Here is an 18,159-nt window from a genome sequence, read left to right as displayed (position 1 = left end):
AAAATACAGATTTTATTGACGTTATTCGGTACTTAGAAAGAAAATCCTCATGGAAAAATCCTCTATGTATTGCCTTCTAAATATTGCTTGATATGTTCAAGTGTACGTATTTTCTCTGGCAACGAAATGTGAATGCTTTAAAAGTCGACAGTTTACCGTACAAACTTTGTCAAGAACATCCGGTTTGCTTTGGCATTAAGAAACTTTATGGAACTCCCTGGCAGATTTTAACTGTGTGCAGGACTGGGACTGTGAGTGTGAGTCGTGGGTCGTTCTCGGGTAGCTCAGTCTGTAGAGCATTTGTGCGCGAAAGGCAAAGATCGCAGGTTCGAGTCCAGCTCCGGCACACGGTTTCAGATCAGCGTACATTCCGATGCAGAGTGAAACTTCGTTCTGGAAGAAGCTTTATCATTCCTAGATCCTTAATTCTGCTCCTACGTGCCGGCTTTGTGCGGTATCTCGGCACTGGGCTAAGCAAAGTGACGTCGTGTTGAAAGTTCCGTCTATTGTGACGGTTAGGTGCTTTCCGTTCCGTTGACCTCCAGAACGAATCGGCCGAGAAGACATAGTGGGTGTTTTTAGGGAATGGGGGCTATGGGGCCACCTGTTGTGGAGAAACTGACCTAGTGTCGGGCGGCGAGCGCCCCCGGTGGGCGGCAGTGGCGGCGGCGGCGGCCCAGCGAGAGGAGCAGCGCCCCTCCCCGGCGCGGAATGCGGTTTACCTTGCGACCTGTGACCGCCGCCGCGCCACCGCCATTCATCAGACGCCAACTTACGTCACGGCGCCCCGCCACCACTGCGCTTCCTGTTTTTCCCCAGTCGCCACCGTCCACTTCCGAAACGAATGCTCCTCTTCATGCCTGAAAGACCGGTGCAATTGCTAACCGAAGGGGCGCAGGTTCGATTCCCGGCCGGGTCAAGGATTTTCTCCGGTAGGGGACTGAGTGCTGTCTTGTCCTCACGTTCGTATCGTCGTAATTGACAGTCCACTATTTAAATGGCTGTATGAACACGTCCTGAAAGCCAGTAATTTTTTTAAAAAATGAAGAAGAAACTTCTTAGTGAAAGTAGCCTACTATCTCATGACGAACTGTATTTTGCTTGAACACAAATGCCAAACGTAATGAGGGCGCAATATGTATGCTCAAAAGTCTGGAACATAATTTTGCTCATCTCAAAGGGAGTGGTCCGTCTCCACAGCCGGAAGGAGCTGGTGCGGAAGGACCTGGGGTCGACTCCCGCTACGTCCTTCGATTGTTTTGTGGTACTGATGTCGGGAACAGGGTCTACTCAGCCTTGTGCGGTCAAATGAGGAGCTGGAGCGTTCACCTACTAGCAGTAACATCTGGAGGGATTGGCGACACGCAGATCGCTTATTCTCCCCGTACTGCCTTGTAGGCAGGAGTCGGCCAGTCAGAACAGCCGTAATGCCTAATCCGTCAAAGAGAACGGCAATTCAGCCGGCCGCGGTGGTCTCGCGGTTCTAGGCGCGCAGTCCGGAACCGTGCGACTGCTACGGTCGCAGGTTCGAATCCTGCCTCGGGCATGGATGTGTGTGATGTCCTTAGGTTAGTTAGGTTTAAGTAGTTCTAAGTTCTAGGGGACTGATGACCACAGCTGTTAAGTCCCATAGCGCTCAGAGCCAGAACGGCAATTCGAATTAATGTACGGCGACAAGTGTTCATAAAAACGGAAAAAAATAAGAAATCACCACAGTCCTACTTTTCTTGCGTTTTTAATTCTCCCTGTTGCCGGTACATTGACCGCTTCGACATTGCTATACATAGGGTGCCTCAGCCTACCATTATTGCGAGGCAGGAACCATAAGAAAATGACCGTATGCTGTGTTACATACGAACATCGCTTTCTCCATTTATAAAACCTGCAGTTGCTGTAGTGTTCGTAAAAGCGACAGAAAACAATTTTCTTATTGTTTCCGCAGTCCTTGACTGCGCAACACGCAGCCGCTGCAGAAGAAGGCCCTGGCGAGATCTGATGACGAAAGCAGACACGTTGTTCTTGTGTGCTGACGCCTATAACATTACGCGCGAGCCACACTGCGAATGAACTGTGTAAGGAAAAAAGGCTGCTTGCTTGCATCAGTAAAGTCCAACTACTGTTCGATGACGGGAGTACGGCGTGATTGCGTCATTGCCGAGCATCCGTACGGTGATGGCAGTTTTTATTCGAACGCAAAGCAGATTACTATCTACCAGGTTTAGATAAAGGTAAGGTAATGTAGCTGTAGTTCGTCTGGTCGAGACCGATTTCTGTGGTAAATTATTGGATAACCATGTTTTTTATCATTTTGGTTTTATCATGGTGTAGCATCGTACAAGTTTTGTTTTATCTTTCTTTCTGTCCCTTCCCAAACACAGCATGTGAAATCATATTTGCAAAAGAGTCAGCAAGAAACAACGATTAGAGTACCCACGGCATTTTGTTTTTGGCTTTCGCTCTTCTCCCTAAAGCTGGAGGCCGCTAAACGTAACCCGCAAAAATCGAGGTCATAGTATATAGAAAAGCAGTTCGCTGAAAAATTTTAAGAAAATAATTTACCTATATTCCTGTTGGATTAGCTGTGACGACATCACCAGATTCCAGTTAATGCTGATGTTTTTTAGTTATGGAAATTCAGAGCACCTATGATTACTGCTGCTAACGGGTAGCCTAATAAATACTGGCACAGTACATATTTTTTGACACAGGAGAAATACGCTGTAGCAATCTGTGAGTGTGTGTGTGTGTGTTTGTATATGATAGAGAGAGAGGATAAACCCTTACCATCTAGTTAACGAGCTGATTATCCAAATCACGTTTAATAGCAGAAAGTACTAGGCTCTAGTGTAGACAATTGTTGCTAACTGAGACACAGAATAACGATAAAAACTCACACAAGTTTCTCCTGCAAGTGCTTTGTGTAGCGTACGGGTCATTGGACTCTATTGCCGAAATTATGTTTGTGCTTAGCGCCATTCATAAGAGATCGCTATCATTGCTAACGTGGCGGTACCTGCCAGCCATAAAACCGATCATCACGCTATGAATTCCTTCTGTTGTTCATTGAAGACATTTCGAGGGACCGACATGTCCGGCAACGCTGTCAGTCGAATGGGAGTTCTCCCTCCCTTAACACTGGACAATACGTCGGCCTAGGTACGCGCGTCATATGCAGTGTGAAAACTTATACTTAGCGAGCTGGTTTTTACTGTTCAGGTTTTGGGTCTATGTTAAAAAATTACCAGTTTTACTATTCTTAATACTTTGCTGGTGTTTCAGGCTTGTCACTATTTCAACAAGCCGGCCGCGGTGGCTGTGCGGTTCTAGGCGCTCCAGTCTGGAGCCGCGCTGCTGCTACGGTCGCAGGTTCGAATCCTGCTTCGGGCATGGGTGTATGTGATGTCCTTAGGTTAGTTAGGTTTAAGTAGTTCTAAGTTGTAGGGGACTGATGACGACAGCAGTTGAGTCCCATAGTGCTCAGAGCCATTTTTTTTATTTCAACAAGTTGCTTATTTTTCATAAGTTGATACGTCTAGCTATTATTAACAGTTCTTATATTTCTGAGACGACGTATAGGCCGTTTTGTTGCCCTGATTGACTTATTCTAAGAAAATGATTCAGTACGCATATCAGCACTCATCCAAGCATCATCATGTAGCCTTTCTTCTGTAATGGTGTCAAAAATGTGGCTAGAAACCTTCTGAAAGTAGTTATGCATTTTTGAGTGATCCTTAGACTTATAACTAGTCCTCGGAAAATGAGTTCGGTAATCCTTGTAGGAAACGTCCGTGAAACGTGCTTCCGACGCAGCTAAATGGCACATTTAGTCGGCTTTCTTTGCTTGTGTGCCCCGGGCCGATGTTCCGATGACAGTTGTGTGGGTAATAAACTCTTAGCGCGCTGACAGTTGCTTGTTATTCGGCCCTCCATCAGTCTCGGCAGCTCGCTTTTTGCTGGGCGCGTGGCGAACACACGCACACCCACCAGCGTGTCCTTTTGTTCTCCCGCACCAGTTTTCTGGATTCGCGTTACTTTACACGATGTACTATGCTGTAGAGCGGAACTGCTGGCGGCGGTAGGTCTAACTGTAAAATAACACCTTACGTACCTCTTCGTACGTCTTTGTAATGGACTGGAAGCGTGCTGACAGCAGCTCTGTTGACAACAGTTTGCGGGTCGCAGTTCGAAAATACTGCTTTCCGCTTTGGTTTATGGAAGAAACAGCCTTCCGATCCCGATCCGATCATCCATAGTTCTTTCACCCAAAACCGCGGTCGATTCGCTGTCGTCTAATCAGTAATTAGAATAAATGTTACCGTAACCATTATACGGACAAATATATAGCCTTTTATGAAAATACCAAGTGAGAAACGGCATCGCCCCGGTATGTATTGCCCCGGTATGTATTTATTCCAGTTCCATTAGTCCATCTCCTCTTTCCCGCTCTTTCTGTCCGTTTCTCAGCCCCCCTCTCTTCCTCTTCCATTTCCTTCTCCCCCCTCTCTCTGTCCACTTCCTCCACCTTCCAGACTTTATCCATCTCCTCCTACCCATCTCTCTGCCCATCTGCTGCATACCATCTTTCTCTCCATCTGTCCCACTCCACCCTCTCCGTCCATGTGCTCCTCCTGCCGTCTGTCCATCTGCTCGCCCGTTGGTCCATCTTCTCCTCCCCCTTCTAAGTCTATCTCCCCCTGCTCCCTCTGTCTTCTCCTCACCACCTCAATCTACTTCCCCCTCTCCCTGTCCATCTCCTTCTCCCCTTCTCTCTGTCCATATCTTCCTCCGCCCTTTCCCTCTACACGTTATCACCCCCACCCGAATAGGACGTTGCTGAATCTTACCCCCATAGTATTTCTTTCGAGACGCTAAGTAAAATGTGTACACCCCAATAGCAGGTTGCTGATTGTTACCCCCACAGTATTTCCTTCGAGACACTAAGCAAAATGTGTACCAAGTTCGGCTGATATTGCTCCAAGGCTTTAGGAAGAGTTCTTAAACCACGGCTTTTGAAGCATACGCACATGCCACGTACATTTCACATGTATTTCACACATATTTGTATACATATTTGAACCCTACTCCTCCCAGATGCGATTATGACGCCGTAAATCAATCCACTATCACACTTCGTAAGACTCGACCAAGTGTATTGTTTTCCTTTTGTGATGAGTCGGCTCCCTCTTGATGCAACACACGAGGACTACGAGTATCGTAATCTGGATGGACGGAAATTTTGGGTTTTGCTCTAGTACATTGATGTACAGTTTGGTGATGAAGATCTGTACTCTTTCTTGCTCCTATACTTCCGACCAAATTTCGGCACGAGGAAGTGTTACCAGAAAAGGAATTTGAAGTCGGAATCGAGCGGCACACCACGGCAGTTGAGCAGCCTGACCCATAGAGGAATTCAATGCATTAAAGATTTTCTTTCTTGAGAAAGGCTTTGCATGTACTTAGAAACAATAAGGGTAACCTGATTGCAAGCAAGCGAACGCTAACCTCCAGAGTTGGGGAATCCTGCGGGCTGCCGTAGCGTGGCTGAGACAGTGGCGCATCCCTCCCCTTTGAGGGGCGGTCGGCGCTTCTGAAATCTCGGGGCGGCGGTGCGCCGTGGGAAATCGATGGCGGCATCTCCCGACTGCCGGCGTAATGGCAAGGCTCGCGTCCGCCCTCCCGGGATAATATCGCCGGGAACATCACAGGCGACATCTGCGCCGCGCCCAATACGCCTGTAAACAACGGCTTTACCGCGCAAAAAAGGAAAACACTGCCGCACAAAGTCTCGAGCGGACCTCGCTAGTGCCCGGGTTACACTCAGCCATCGGCACATTTCCACACACTACCGAGGCAGAGCAAAACTAAATAGCTATTTCCACCATGAACAAACTCGAAGGAACCTTGTGCACGTAACACAATAGACTGCAAACATTCGTAGTGCTCGTATGATTGGGGCTTTGAGACTATCTTCGGGATCACTGAAAACGATTTGGAGAAAAATAAATATAGCTGCCTTTGTCTTTGATGGAACCCTAACCATTGAACTGCGACAACAAGCTCGTCAACTCATGAACTGGGCTAACCACATGCTACTCATAATCTGCCGTTTTGGGACAGATACATACTGAAACATTCTGCGCAAACTCTGTTTAAACGACTCTGTGTACCGAAGAAGGATGGCCACAACATGATGATCGTTTACCTTTCGTGTAATAGCTATTCACGTCCATTATGGCAGCTGTGCATTGCCGTACGCTACAGAAAAAGAATTTGAGCACGTATCTTAATAAGCTTCCTTCAAAGTCTATAGCTCTACTTCTAGTAACCAATGTCTTTTCGGGAAAACAATGATACAAAAGTGCAGAAGCAGCATCGACATCCTTCACGGAGAATGTTATGAAGTGACAGTGTGAGCGTGGGAGCTCGACCTCCTTGCAGACCTGGATCAGAAAATAAGTGATCACTTTCACTCAAAGGTCGGCTCACAATTAAAAAAAAAAAAATGGTTCAAATGGCTCTGAGCACTATGGGACTTAATATCTGAGGTCATCAGTCCCCTAGAACTTAGAACTACTTAAACCTAACTAACCTAAGGACATCACACACAGCCATGCCCGAGGCAGGATTCGAACCTGCGACCGTAGCGGTCGCGCGGTTCCAGACTGAAGCGCCTAGAGCCGCTCGGCCACCACGGCCGGCGGCCCAGAATTTGTTTTGTCGCTCACCCTGGTAGCGGGAAGATTATCTTGTTCGTGTTAGGCTTCCAAGGCGTCACGAATCAGTGGTAGTGTGCTAATTAGTGGTGTTTAGGTCTGTTTGCAACTTTTGAGTGTACGGTTTTGCAATGTGTTGAAATTTCCGTTACGACAGATTTACACAGTAGCAAGATTGCAGCGAAGCTTCATTTTCCCCGCCTCAAAACTACAACGTAACTTACGGAAACAACCATGTCCTGATTGGCCTGAAGTATTTTGAGGAACAAGCGACAACTGAAATCAGAATTTTCCTGCGGGCAAGTATATCCCGCTTGTCTCAGATCCGACTCAGATCTCTTAATCACTGTGTCACCGCTGTAGGTGCGAGGTGGGTACGCAAGTGTTTTGTGATGGGGAATGTGTGTCGCATTCCTGAGTTATATATTGTGCTACATTTTACAGGACTGCCTGAGAGAATAGGTCGCTAACATGATACATGGGAAGACTGAAGATGACGTTTTCTTTTACACAGGCACAAGCAGCCGTTGTACAGCAGCACCAAGTATAGCCGTATTGCTTACTGCAGGGAGAACGTGATTTGGGAAAAGAAATGTTCTGTACAGTAACATCGAAGGTCTCTGGATGTTCCCTGACGTCCGTGGAAAGGCGCAGTTCTCACTGTATTCCATCACTAACGTAACTCGAGGTATTTAACGTCAGCAGAAAGATCTAGTCCAATGATAAATTGATTTCACGAGTCTGTAATGGTCATATAGTGCCTATAATAATAATAATAATAATAAACCAACTGTTTTTTCGGTAGCTTGAGAAACAAATCTTCACTCAGCGGATAGACGTTACCGCTTAGTATGCGCAATAACAGGCATACCCACAAGTTTTTGTAGGCGTCTATAGCATTATTTAAATCAATTAAACAGGCAAGATCGCCGCTTCTTAATTAGTGACTAGACGAGTAGAACCCTAGTTTTTTCATAATTTTAACTAATAAATTTTTAGCACACCTGTGAGATTTTATTTCCTACCATAAAAATGTTAAACTTATCTGGTTGCGAGTTGACTGCTTATCTTCACTATTTTAATACAAAAATAGTACCTTTGTTTCCATTTTGGTCATTGCAGGAACCACATACTAAAAAAGAACTTATGTATAGAAATGCAGAATTATGCTATATTTGGTCAACACAGTGCGCTATCATCATTGTACAGGTGAAACAAATAATAACACAGTTGTATGCTGCCTGAATGACTATACACTGTAATTTACGGAAGTAGCTGGAGAACCATTCTGACTGCCATCCCACAGTGCTCTCTGACTCTTCTGGAGTCTGATGATGCTTGCAACATAACGGGATCTCGACTAATAATTCGACTGTGTGGAAAATTCCAAATGGGGATGTGAGTGGTATTTCGCTTTTAGTTGTAACCCTGTATGTACAATAAATCACTTTGACTTTACATACGACTACATTCAAATGTCACTCATCAAAAGCCCACACAACAGATTTGAACTTGGCACAAAAGATATGTTACTGACTTCGTGGGAAAAAAACCTTCTCAAGAGTTCTACGATCTGCAGAAATGTTGTCACATTTAATACAGATAAAGAACACAAGGTCACACGTGGTCGCGTAGTCATTTCAACGGAAATAATTATCATTATCAGAAGTGCGTATGCATTGCTTATGGGACTGTACCTTCGGTGAAGTGTGGGGGAGCCATCGATTCTCTTTCGCAAGTGTAAGTCTGCTGCGGGCAGCGGAGAGGATTTTATTGCCGGAAGGACAGCACGTGGCGAGCGCGGCTATTGGATCATCCTGTGTATCCGCCTCTGGCCGCCGCCGGCCGCGGGGGAGGGGAACATAAAACAAGCACGGTAATTATGTCTGGTAGTAATTAAAAGTACCCACTACACACTCCCTCATTAATCGCTCGATGGCCGTTTCTGCCCGCGTTTAGCGTGCTTTCCAGGTTAAAATGAATTTATTGGGTGTTGCTTCAAAGCACCGTCTCGAGATATCCTGTCGATCCCTAATAAACTCGGCGATCGACAAAAAATCTCTCCGCACGCGGTATGCATCTTAATGGTCGGAAATTTTCGGCGATTTCATCTTCGTCGCGCCCTCAACGTGGTGACAACTACCGTGACCTCGGTATACATGTACGATTCGGCGAAAGCGCATTAGCACTGTAAATAGGCGATTAGATGGAATTAATTAACGGAATAATTTCCGAGCGAGCCCGCGAACACGCTGCTAATATATTTTAACGTAGCTTTCACGCAGGCGGGCCGGCCTGTAATTAGTTGCAAGTTGTTCCGAGACAAAAGCACTTCCATGTGACCCACATTGAGCAAAGAGGAGCGAGGGTTCGGCTTTCTACTGTTTCGGCCGCCTAAAAGCCGCTCGGCGTTCAGCAAGACAGGCAAGAATCAATAACACTCCTGAGATAGAGAGACATCGCCTCTGCGGCTGCGTCCGGTTTCACGTTTTTGAGGAGCACCACGAACGTGTTGCCCTCCCAACTCAGTCTTCAAAACAGCTGTTTTATCTTCTCCATTCTGATGCTGATGTGAACATGTGCCTTAAGAAGTCTTTATCTAAAGAGAAATTTTCTGACAGGTAAGGCAGGATTAATAATTAACAGCAAATTATGTTGGGAAAGCTATTTTTGTTTTTCCAGGTCGCTGTGAAATGTTTCCGAATAAATTTTGATGCCATATCTCTATTTTTTTGTGTTACCCCTTCTCTATTGTTGTCCGTTGCATGTGAATAATCCAGTTAAGTGGTGTAATGCTACTGGAAAACGTCAAGCCGTTTTCGACTGGACGCTTCTCGTTATTTTCATATGTTAATCTAATCAAGCATCGACCACCGAGCGAGGTGGCGCAGTGGTTAGACACTGGACTCGCATTCGGGAGGACGACGGTTCAATCCCGCGTCCGGCCATCCTGATTTAGGTTTTCCGTGATTTCCCTAAATCGCTCCAGGCAAATGCCGGGATGGTTCCTCTGAAAGGGCACGGCCGACTTCCTTCCCCATTCTTCCCTAATCCGATGAGACCGATGACCACGCTGTCTGGTCTCCTTCCCCAAACACCAACCAACCAAGCATCGACCAAAATCATGTAGGCTGATCAGACTTATTTCTTATTTGAGTTATAGACCGTAGACGTCAAACCACCTTTTTCTTATCGTTATTCTAATTGGCTCTTTATGCATGTAGTGGTGGTTTTTCTTTGATTCGCTTGTGAGTGGAGGATCCTGGGAAAGGTAACTTCCAGCCGCGCAGGGTGAAGCCCTCACGTACCCCATCCAGACACCAGCTAGGTAGGCCACTGGACTCATCATTCAATTACATCGAAAGCTGTTGCAACTGGCAGCAGAATAATGCGTGTGACTTTATAGAAATTTTACTATTTGTAGCACCATTCTCATCACATGCTCCATGTATGCAAATTTAGCACAGAGTGCTTCTAGATGCAGAGAACAATGAATTCCACCTGCAAATCGTAATTTTTTGCTTTTTATTGTCAACTGAATCATTCTGCATGGTATTGGAAAGATGTTTCATCGTAAATTTGTAGTACCCGTCGACTATGCGACTGCATATTAGATATTGAGAATTCTGATCACTCTCTTCCGCCATTCCCACTCATTTTTATAGGTTCGTGACGATACAAATGGGAGTTTTACCAATGAATGTCCTTCGTAGGACGAACAAGTAAAGAAGGGTAAAGAACGCTGGCACCACCATTCTGCCGAACTAAAGAGACTTGCGCAGGCCGAAAATGCCGTATCCCAATAGTAAATGAAACGTCGCGCTGTAACGACTACTTCCGAGGTTGGTGTGAAGCTGATACAGCCGAGCTCCGGCCCGCACGCCTGGTACGGGTGAGGCGTGAGATTTGGCACGCAGTGGCCGGCCCTGATATGTATCATCTGCAGCCTGCTCGCCCACGTTCGGCAACTATAGTGAGAATATCTTGCCGGCATTGGCTTGTTAGGACGGAACGGCGTTTGGAGTTTTTCACCATTTTATTAAATTCAGATAGGCTCACCTGTGACCGGACCCACAGGCACAGTTGCACAGCTAATATCCTTCCTCTTTCTGGCACAATTACACAATCACTCTTCTTTTTCTGCGGCTGTGTGGCATAAATTAATTATGTTAAGAAGGTGATTTCTACCATCCTGCTTCACCATCGCCTAACTTTGCCTAACCTATTGGTGTTGTTACTATTAATTTCATATTAATCAGATGGTCTTTGTCATTACTGTGATTTAATTTCGTGGAATGCTTTTTTTATGACTTGTGCACACTGAATTCTTGTAACAAAGTCCGTGTTCATATTGGCCACATCTTTGATTTCATAGCTAGTGAATCCCTTCAACCAGTTATTAATACTGAATTATGGAAATGTCAACTCCAAGACTCAGTTCTAGGGCCATCCCTTTTCATTAATTGCGTCAGTTAAAATCCGTTACATAACTTTTTTTCAGTAACATCTGAGTTCTGGAGAGAAACCACGTCTCTCAGCAGCCGATTTGATGCACATCATGAAACCATTCCAGAGGGAAGGTTCGGCTAGATTGGCATTTCGCATTATGATTGCGTTGTTATGTATGTTTATGGGGTGAGGAGACAGGAGAGGCTGAGATATAGTTCCTGCACAAGTTTACTCTTCTGTCTTAGCACCCCACGATAACGTCGTCGTCCTAATGACTGATCGCCAGCAACAGTATACACTTCTGACAGCGGGCAAAGGTTTGGAACTGAATCAACGACAAACTGCTAGTAAGTGCAGTACACTTCCAACCTTGCTACACTTCCAACCCTGCTTCCATTGCAGGTAAAATACTAGTGACGCATGTTCCCTCCACTTCCTGAATGCACATCGCCTACCTGTGGGTAGAGCGCTACTATGTTAGTATTATTTAACGATCTCGATCACAGCGATCGACTGCAGGGCAAAAGATCGTTCAGTAGATAGTCAGCCAATGTCTTGTTTGGATCTCGTAATTCAGAGGAACCCGAACTTTTTTCCGTTGGAGGCATAATATTCCTACACAGCTCCATGAGTGAAGCTCCCAAGGGCGTCTTCCCATCTTTACTTTATGCGGTTCTTCCTTTTACCATGTTATTTTAACCATACAGTCAGTGTAGTCCTGCCTAACCGCTTTAGACAAGAGAACTGTGTCGACTAAGATACTGTTACAAGTACAAATGACGTAAACAGTTTTACGTTAACAGCAAATTTTTTAACAATATACATGTATTCTGTGTGTCCTACAGATTTATAATTTGGATGTGAATGGGGGGGGGGGGGGGGAGTAAGGTTCTAAATTCGCATCTGAGAAATATGTTTCTGTCCTTGTTAAACATTCACGTTCTGTTTTCAATTTTACTAAACTGAGAGTGACAAGGACACGTGGAAACTACCAGGTATAGTTAACAAAGAGACATGTAGGACAAACAGTGTGCTATCCTCAGCAGTCTGCTAGAACCATACAACAGTGGAAATGGTTGTGAGGCACTTTAAAATGTGTCCAGCAATCGCGTAACTTATTCCACTAATCAAACCATGTATTTGGTCCTGCCCTTTTATGCACGGTTTCATACAGCGCCGGAAGAAACTTGCACCCCACCCCCCTTCCCTCACACCAATTAAGAATTGTTGTTTAGCGGTTTTTGTTTTGACATGAGGATAGAAGTAAACTTACGAGGGGACCTTGTAAGTGGTAAATGATGCGATTTTGATGCAGAAATGTGAAATTAAGATGGAATCTTCAAAATTTTATGAGCCAAAGTATCAAATTCTCTGAATCGAAAATTAACCCGTAAATTGAAGCAGAGAGATATGACAACCGTTTCTAAAAATTTATTGGTTTCGTCGATGCTACTCTCGATCGAACATTGTGTCTGTGCCTTACACGTTAAATTTGCTACACGTACACTGAAAATTGGACTGACCGAGAAATTGCTGTGTGATAAGCGTTTTCAATAATGCTCACGGACGGTCTATGCCAGGCCGTGACTGTCAGGCGCCCACTGCGCAGGTTAATTGGAAAGCAGTTGGTAACTGATGGCGGTATTTTATCTGTGAAATTGTGTCAGTAGATAGGATAAATTCGTGTGCGTCGTGCAGGGAGATGTCGCTGCTGGGACGTAATAAGTGAGGAAAGAGCGCGCCGGCCGCTCTGCGGTGGACTCGCAAGTTCGCTCTGTGATCGATTAATAAGCGAAAGCGGCGACAGGAAATTGGCTGATAATGGAGGCGAGAAACGTTTTACCTAAGCTCCGAATGTAGAACAAAGGACTAGCTGTAGCACGTAATTTTCTTGTTGCTTGTTGACGAAACTCGGCAAGGCTCTTTTGCTTCTCTCCATTAGCATTCATTTATACCAATATGGGATAATCGTGGATGCTTAGTTAACGTTAGTTAGGGACAAAAATCAGCTCCTGCATTGTGCGCTCGCCTTCGGCCTGCCGCGGCTACTGACAGCTACTAGTCTTGCGTGTTTTATCACTACTCACAATTACGCATTTAAAAATTTTCTCATTTTCGTGGTGATATAACCGCTAAGCTTCACTTGCGCGCGGTAAAAATCTTAAAATACGCGCAATTAAATCGCAGTTGAAGAGTATAAACCTTCAGCTTGTGCTTTAATGGTCATTTCTCCTATTACATTTATTCTGCACTCGTGGCTTTTTTCGTCTTGATTATGTATTATATTAGTAGAAACGCTTAATTGTACGTCCTTCTGTGACTAACGTAGGAATGTGAACACAAAATGAACTTTTTGTGACAAGTGTACATGATAATCAAGACGTTCTTCGTATCAACGGTATTACGTGGAGAATAATATGAATATTTATTGTAACAATATTCACATTTTATATTTCTGTCTCAGAATACTTTATACCAAGTGGGTGAAAATTAAAATTATACTTGAGTTGTTCGACACAGATTTACACTTGATGGTATTTTCGGAACATTCTTTTCTTCCATTTTTTTTTTGTTGTAAAAGGATTAAGACTTGATACTCATCCGCAGGCAATACCAAAAGAAATACGGGAACTGACATAAAGAAACTGCGGTTTCATTTGTTTTTTCATTTGTAATACTGATGCTTCACAACTATTATTTCTTCTTTCGGGAATCAGAGATATTAACGAAAATGCGTCCGTTTTTTCTCTGCGAAAAACAATCTGCCAGTTTTGCAACTCCAGAGAGTATCGCAGTTGTCTGTTTCAGAATGGCGTGACACAAACGCCAGTGTCGTTTGAAACTGGCCGCAGTTCTACGTTTATTACCGAAGTGGAAACTGCGCGCAAATGCAATGACGCTGATCTGTGTTGGCCGTATTGGCTCATGAAGTCAACTATTGGGCTGCCGAATGGTTAGTTTGATGAAAAACTGACAAAACGTATTTGGCGCAGTTCGTTTGGCGGGGAAATCGTGTTGGGAAAATATGATCACTTTCATCGGTGGACGAAAATAGGTCATAAATATCAAGTGATGGCCGTTGTTAAGCAGCGTTTCAGCTGGAATTTGCCATCCCCACTTTGTCAGTTCACTCACACTCCGGTGATTGTCCTCGCACGTACTTTATACTTTCATCTACTGTCTGAATTCAGGACAGGTGCTTTTTTTGACATACGTCATGCCTTGTATAATGCTTTGGTTTACTGCAGTGTTAAGTGGAAACCATAGTATACTTCAGCCTCACTGGTTGTGTCGAATTAATAACTCTGCTAATGTATGTTCCTACAGTGAAATTCTGTAACGTGAGTGAACTAGATAGTATTGATGTAGTGCTTGCGCAGAACCTGCAGTAGATGGCAACTGCTAGTTTACTCATCATAATATTCTGTGATTTTGATCTCTGGTTTCGATTTTCAGTTTGAGTTATAATTTTTAAATGCTCATTAGACAAGAGTGAAGAATTTACACAGAAAAATTAAAACACTCCTACAATGATATTGGGAAAATTTGTGAATGTGTGAACACTGAAAGATTGGCAACATTTTGTTTTTGCTACTACCGAAAAAAAGTAACATTGTAACTCTGTAAGTTGTGTGACACCGATAGAAGTGAAAAATATATCATAAAATAATAACTACGTGGGTCTGATGCAGATATATTACCTCAGTGAAAAGTCATCCCTGGGATTTTGAAGGAGGCGTGCAAAAGAGACTAGAAATCTGTATGACTTACCCTTACGGACGTGTACCACGTCATTAGTGGATGAATATGATAGAAATGCATGCAGTATTATACACAATAACCTGTAACATAGTCTTAGAATAAGTGCGTGGCAACGTTATCACACCGTCAACAGCTACGAGTGGTTTAAGAGAACACACATTTGTTTTACTTATTGGAGCTAATACAGACCTGTGTAGAATCAGACTCACTAAACCGAAACAGTAGTTTAGCATAGGTTCTTTGTGACATTCGACGCAACTTTCATTCGTGGCATTGCTTTGTGTAGGTAAACCAAATAAAGTTGTTCCACGACTCGGATTCCATATTACGCCCCCCATACAGCTGGCTGAGTGAGCTCGTTGTCGGCCCGAAGAAAGGCAGGGGCAGATCGTTGCCTAGCAAAACACCACCGTGCTCAAACGAACTTGAGTGTTTTCCGTAAATTTAAGGTGAATTGTGGGATAGTTCTTTCGAAAAGGTCATAGCCGTTTCATTCCCCTTCCGCAGGCGCGGATGCAGGATTTGGTTTTGGGGTGAGGAGGGGGGAGGGTCACTGTTTGTGTTCGTGTTTCTCACCCTCCCCCCCCCCCCCCAAATCCCTTTTGCAAATAACTTATCACAGACGTGTACGATTTGAACAATAGTAACAATACAATATATAAATGTTATTAGAAGAAGAATTGTTCGATTATCATAAAGTATATAAGTTATTGTAATGTAACGGTAATAATAATAGTAATAATAACTTGCTTACTTCAGTGAATAATGATGCATTAATTTAGCATAACGTCGAAGAAATTGCAGTTTAATTTAGAAAAGAGCAGACTTTGAACCGCATACGTCCGAAGTACATGTGTTACGGAATTAATTTAAAAACTATGATAACAAAACATCTCTCAAATACTTGATAATGTAATGTACACAATACAAATCAAAGTGTACACTCACTATTAACAGTGTTTCGCTTAGCACTGTGTGCGAGCAGCATAAGAGGGGGAGGGGATGGATGCTGTTTCTTTCAGTCGTTTCTGCCCACGTTCGGGAAGTCAGTTTTCCTGTTACGTTTTTTGTTAGTGCTTTCCTACCGTGATCTACCGGTTCTGCCTGTGAACTCACGGACCGGGTCGCATTTGTTGCTGATAGCCTGTGCATATGCGCCTTTCCCTGGCTGGAATGTTCATGCAAGCCGCAAGCCCATCTGAAAAGTATACTGTGTTAAATTTAGCTTGCAATTTCTACACTTCCTCGTCATTTTCGAGACTTGCTAGTTTTCGCGCTACTTTACTTTCCAAAAGTTTCTTCTTCTTGTTATTTCATTCGGGACAGCCAAGGACCACGTCAAGATAACTATTTATTTCTCTTTTCTTTCATCCTCCTCAAAATTTCTTTCATTTTCTCGAAATGACCTCTTTTCCTCTCTTCGGTCGATTCGACTACAGTTGTTTTTCTGTTTGTTTTATCTTCATGAAAACATTTGAATTTCTTGACTTCTAGTCTGAATTTGTCTGTGTTGAGTAAGGTCTCTTGTGCAATCTGCATTTCCGTTCAGGTCCTTTTTTTTGTCTTGCCTCGCCACACATTTTTTTGTCTGTTTTCCTGTTTTGAAAGAATGTTCTCTGTGAATCTGTCTTCGCTCATTCTTTCTAGACGTCCGTAAAGTGTAACACGCCTTTTCCTGGTCTCATTTGTAATTTTAGGACAAAATTAATATATTTCCTAATTTAGACTCTAAGCCCGATTGCCTCATTGTTCTCGATTGAACGCAATATTTTTCGGAAGAGTCTTTTATGTTTCGGCCCGTTGGTGTCCTATTCAAGTTTGCTCTCCAAGTTGAATGATCTCATTGCCGATGAGAGGTAAGGGCCATAACCTACTGATTTCGAACTTTTTGAAATTTTGCTACATCGCTTCAGATCCCTCAACCCTTCCTATTAGTTCCTTCTGAACTAATTTCGCGCCCAGCCGTCAGCGGCCTGTCACCCCGACTAGAAACGAAAAAAAAATAAAACAAAATAAATTTGATACGGTGGTGGCTCATATTAAGCGAGACGTTAATGACACGCGAGGCTCTAGGTGTTGTACTCGTCATTAAGGAAAACCGTAGCAGGAATAGAATGCACGTGTAGTGTGTACGCGGTGTGCTGGCACGGTTTGGAAGGCTGCTATGGCGCGGACGGGGGCGAGGACGGGGGCGGGGGCGGTGTCCAGCGGCGGTGACGGCGCCGGCGGCCACTTTTAAAGGGGAGCTGCCTCGCCCGCATTCTGGCGAGGGCGCCTCCCGGCTGCTGGCTCCTGGCGACTGGCGCGGCCGCGGCCGCGTTCTTCTTCCGCCTCTCGTCAAATGTCTTCTGGGAGCTGCTCTTCCAAAATAACCCACACCCAGTACTGCCGTGCTCTGCCGTCCCTATACAACTTCGCAATTTTTGATCACGATGCGGAAGAGGTTGCCGTAAGGAATCTTCCTGCCGTTAACCTTCAATGATCGCAGTGGAAAGGAAATAAATATTTTGTGCAAATTAGTAGGTAAGGTAAGTATCTGGCGATTTATGGCCGCCAACCTTCTACTTTCGTCGTGAACAAATTAACAGGGATTTTTATTCTTCCTAGTAAGTAGTAAATTACCCTGTATTGTAAATGAGCTGACGAACAGACAGCAACTAAACAACACAGACTAGGTTACTGCCGTAGGGAAACATTGTTATACGTTTCAGCCTCACATCATGCAGTTTCGAATTACTATCCAACCACCATAGAGACAGGAAAGGGGATAGTAAAACACAAGGGAACTAAATTACAAATTTGGAACGGGTCATGTTCGAAACCGTGGTCGTAATTGTGTGCTTTTAATTTGTATTTAGAACTTTTCTTTGTACTTCACACTCTTATCATTGTTATGTTGTAAAAATTGCACTAATGTTAACTTGGCAGCGTTGTACGTACTGCCGGCTGTCTGGTGTTCGTCTTTCAGTGTTTGTGTTGTACATTAAGAACTTACGTTTGTACATCGAACTCTTTTTTTATTGTTCTGCTGTGTAAATTACAACTATGTTAATATGCCACTTTTGTAGCTACTGTTGATTGTATGATCCTTGTTGATCAAAGCCAAAAATAACTAAATACAAAACAAGAACAAAATTACAGATGAAATTACCTTCTATCACTTCTAATTTAAAAATTTTCTCGCAATCCTCAGTGAGTGTGTAGTATGGGCTTTGTCATCAGAGATGTACATATC

General features: G+C 44.0%; 1 protein-coding gene across 1 annotated transcript in view; it reads left to right on the top strand.

The window, feature by feature from the left end:
* The window catches only part of LOC124556363 (zinc finger protein castor homolog 1), a 326,012-nt gene that overhangs the window by 54,694 nt on the left and 253,159 nt on the right, over positions 1-18,159 (top strand). The window lies entirely within an intron of this gene.

This window comes from Schistocerca americana, chromosome X (genome assembly GCF_021461395.2).
Source record: "Schistocerca americana isolate TAMUIC-IGC-003095 chromosome X, iqSchAmer2.1, whole genome shotgun sequence".
Classification (NCBI taxonomy): Eukaryota; Metazoa; Arthropoda; class Insecta; order Orthoptera; family Acrididae; genus Schistocerca; species Schistocerca americana.
The sequence above is the reverse complement of the archived record's forward strand: the minus strand, read 5'-3'. Positions and strand labels throughout refer to the sequence as shown.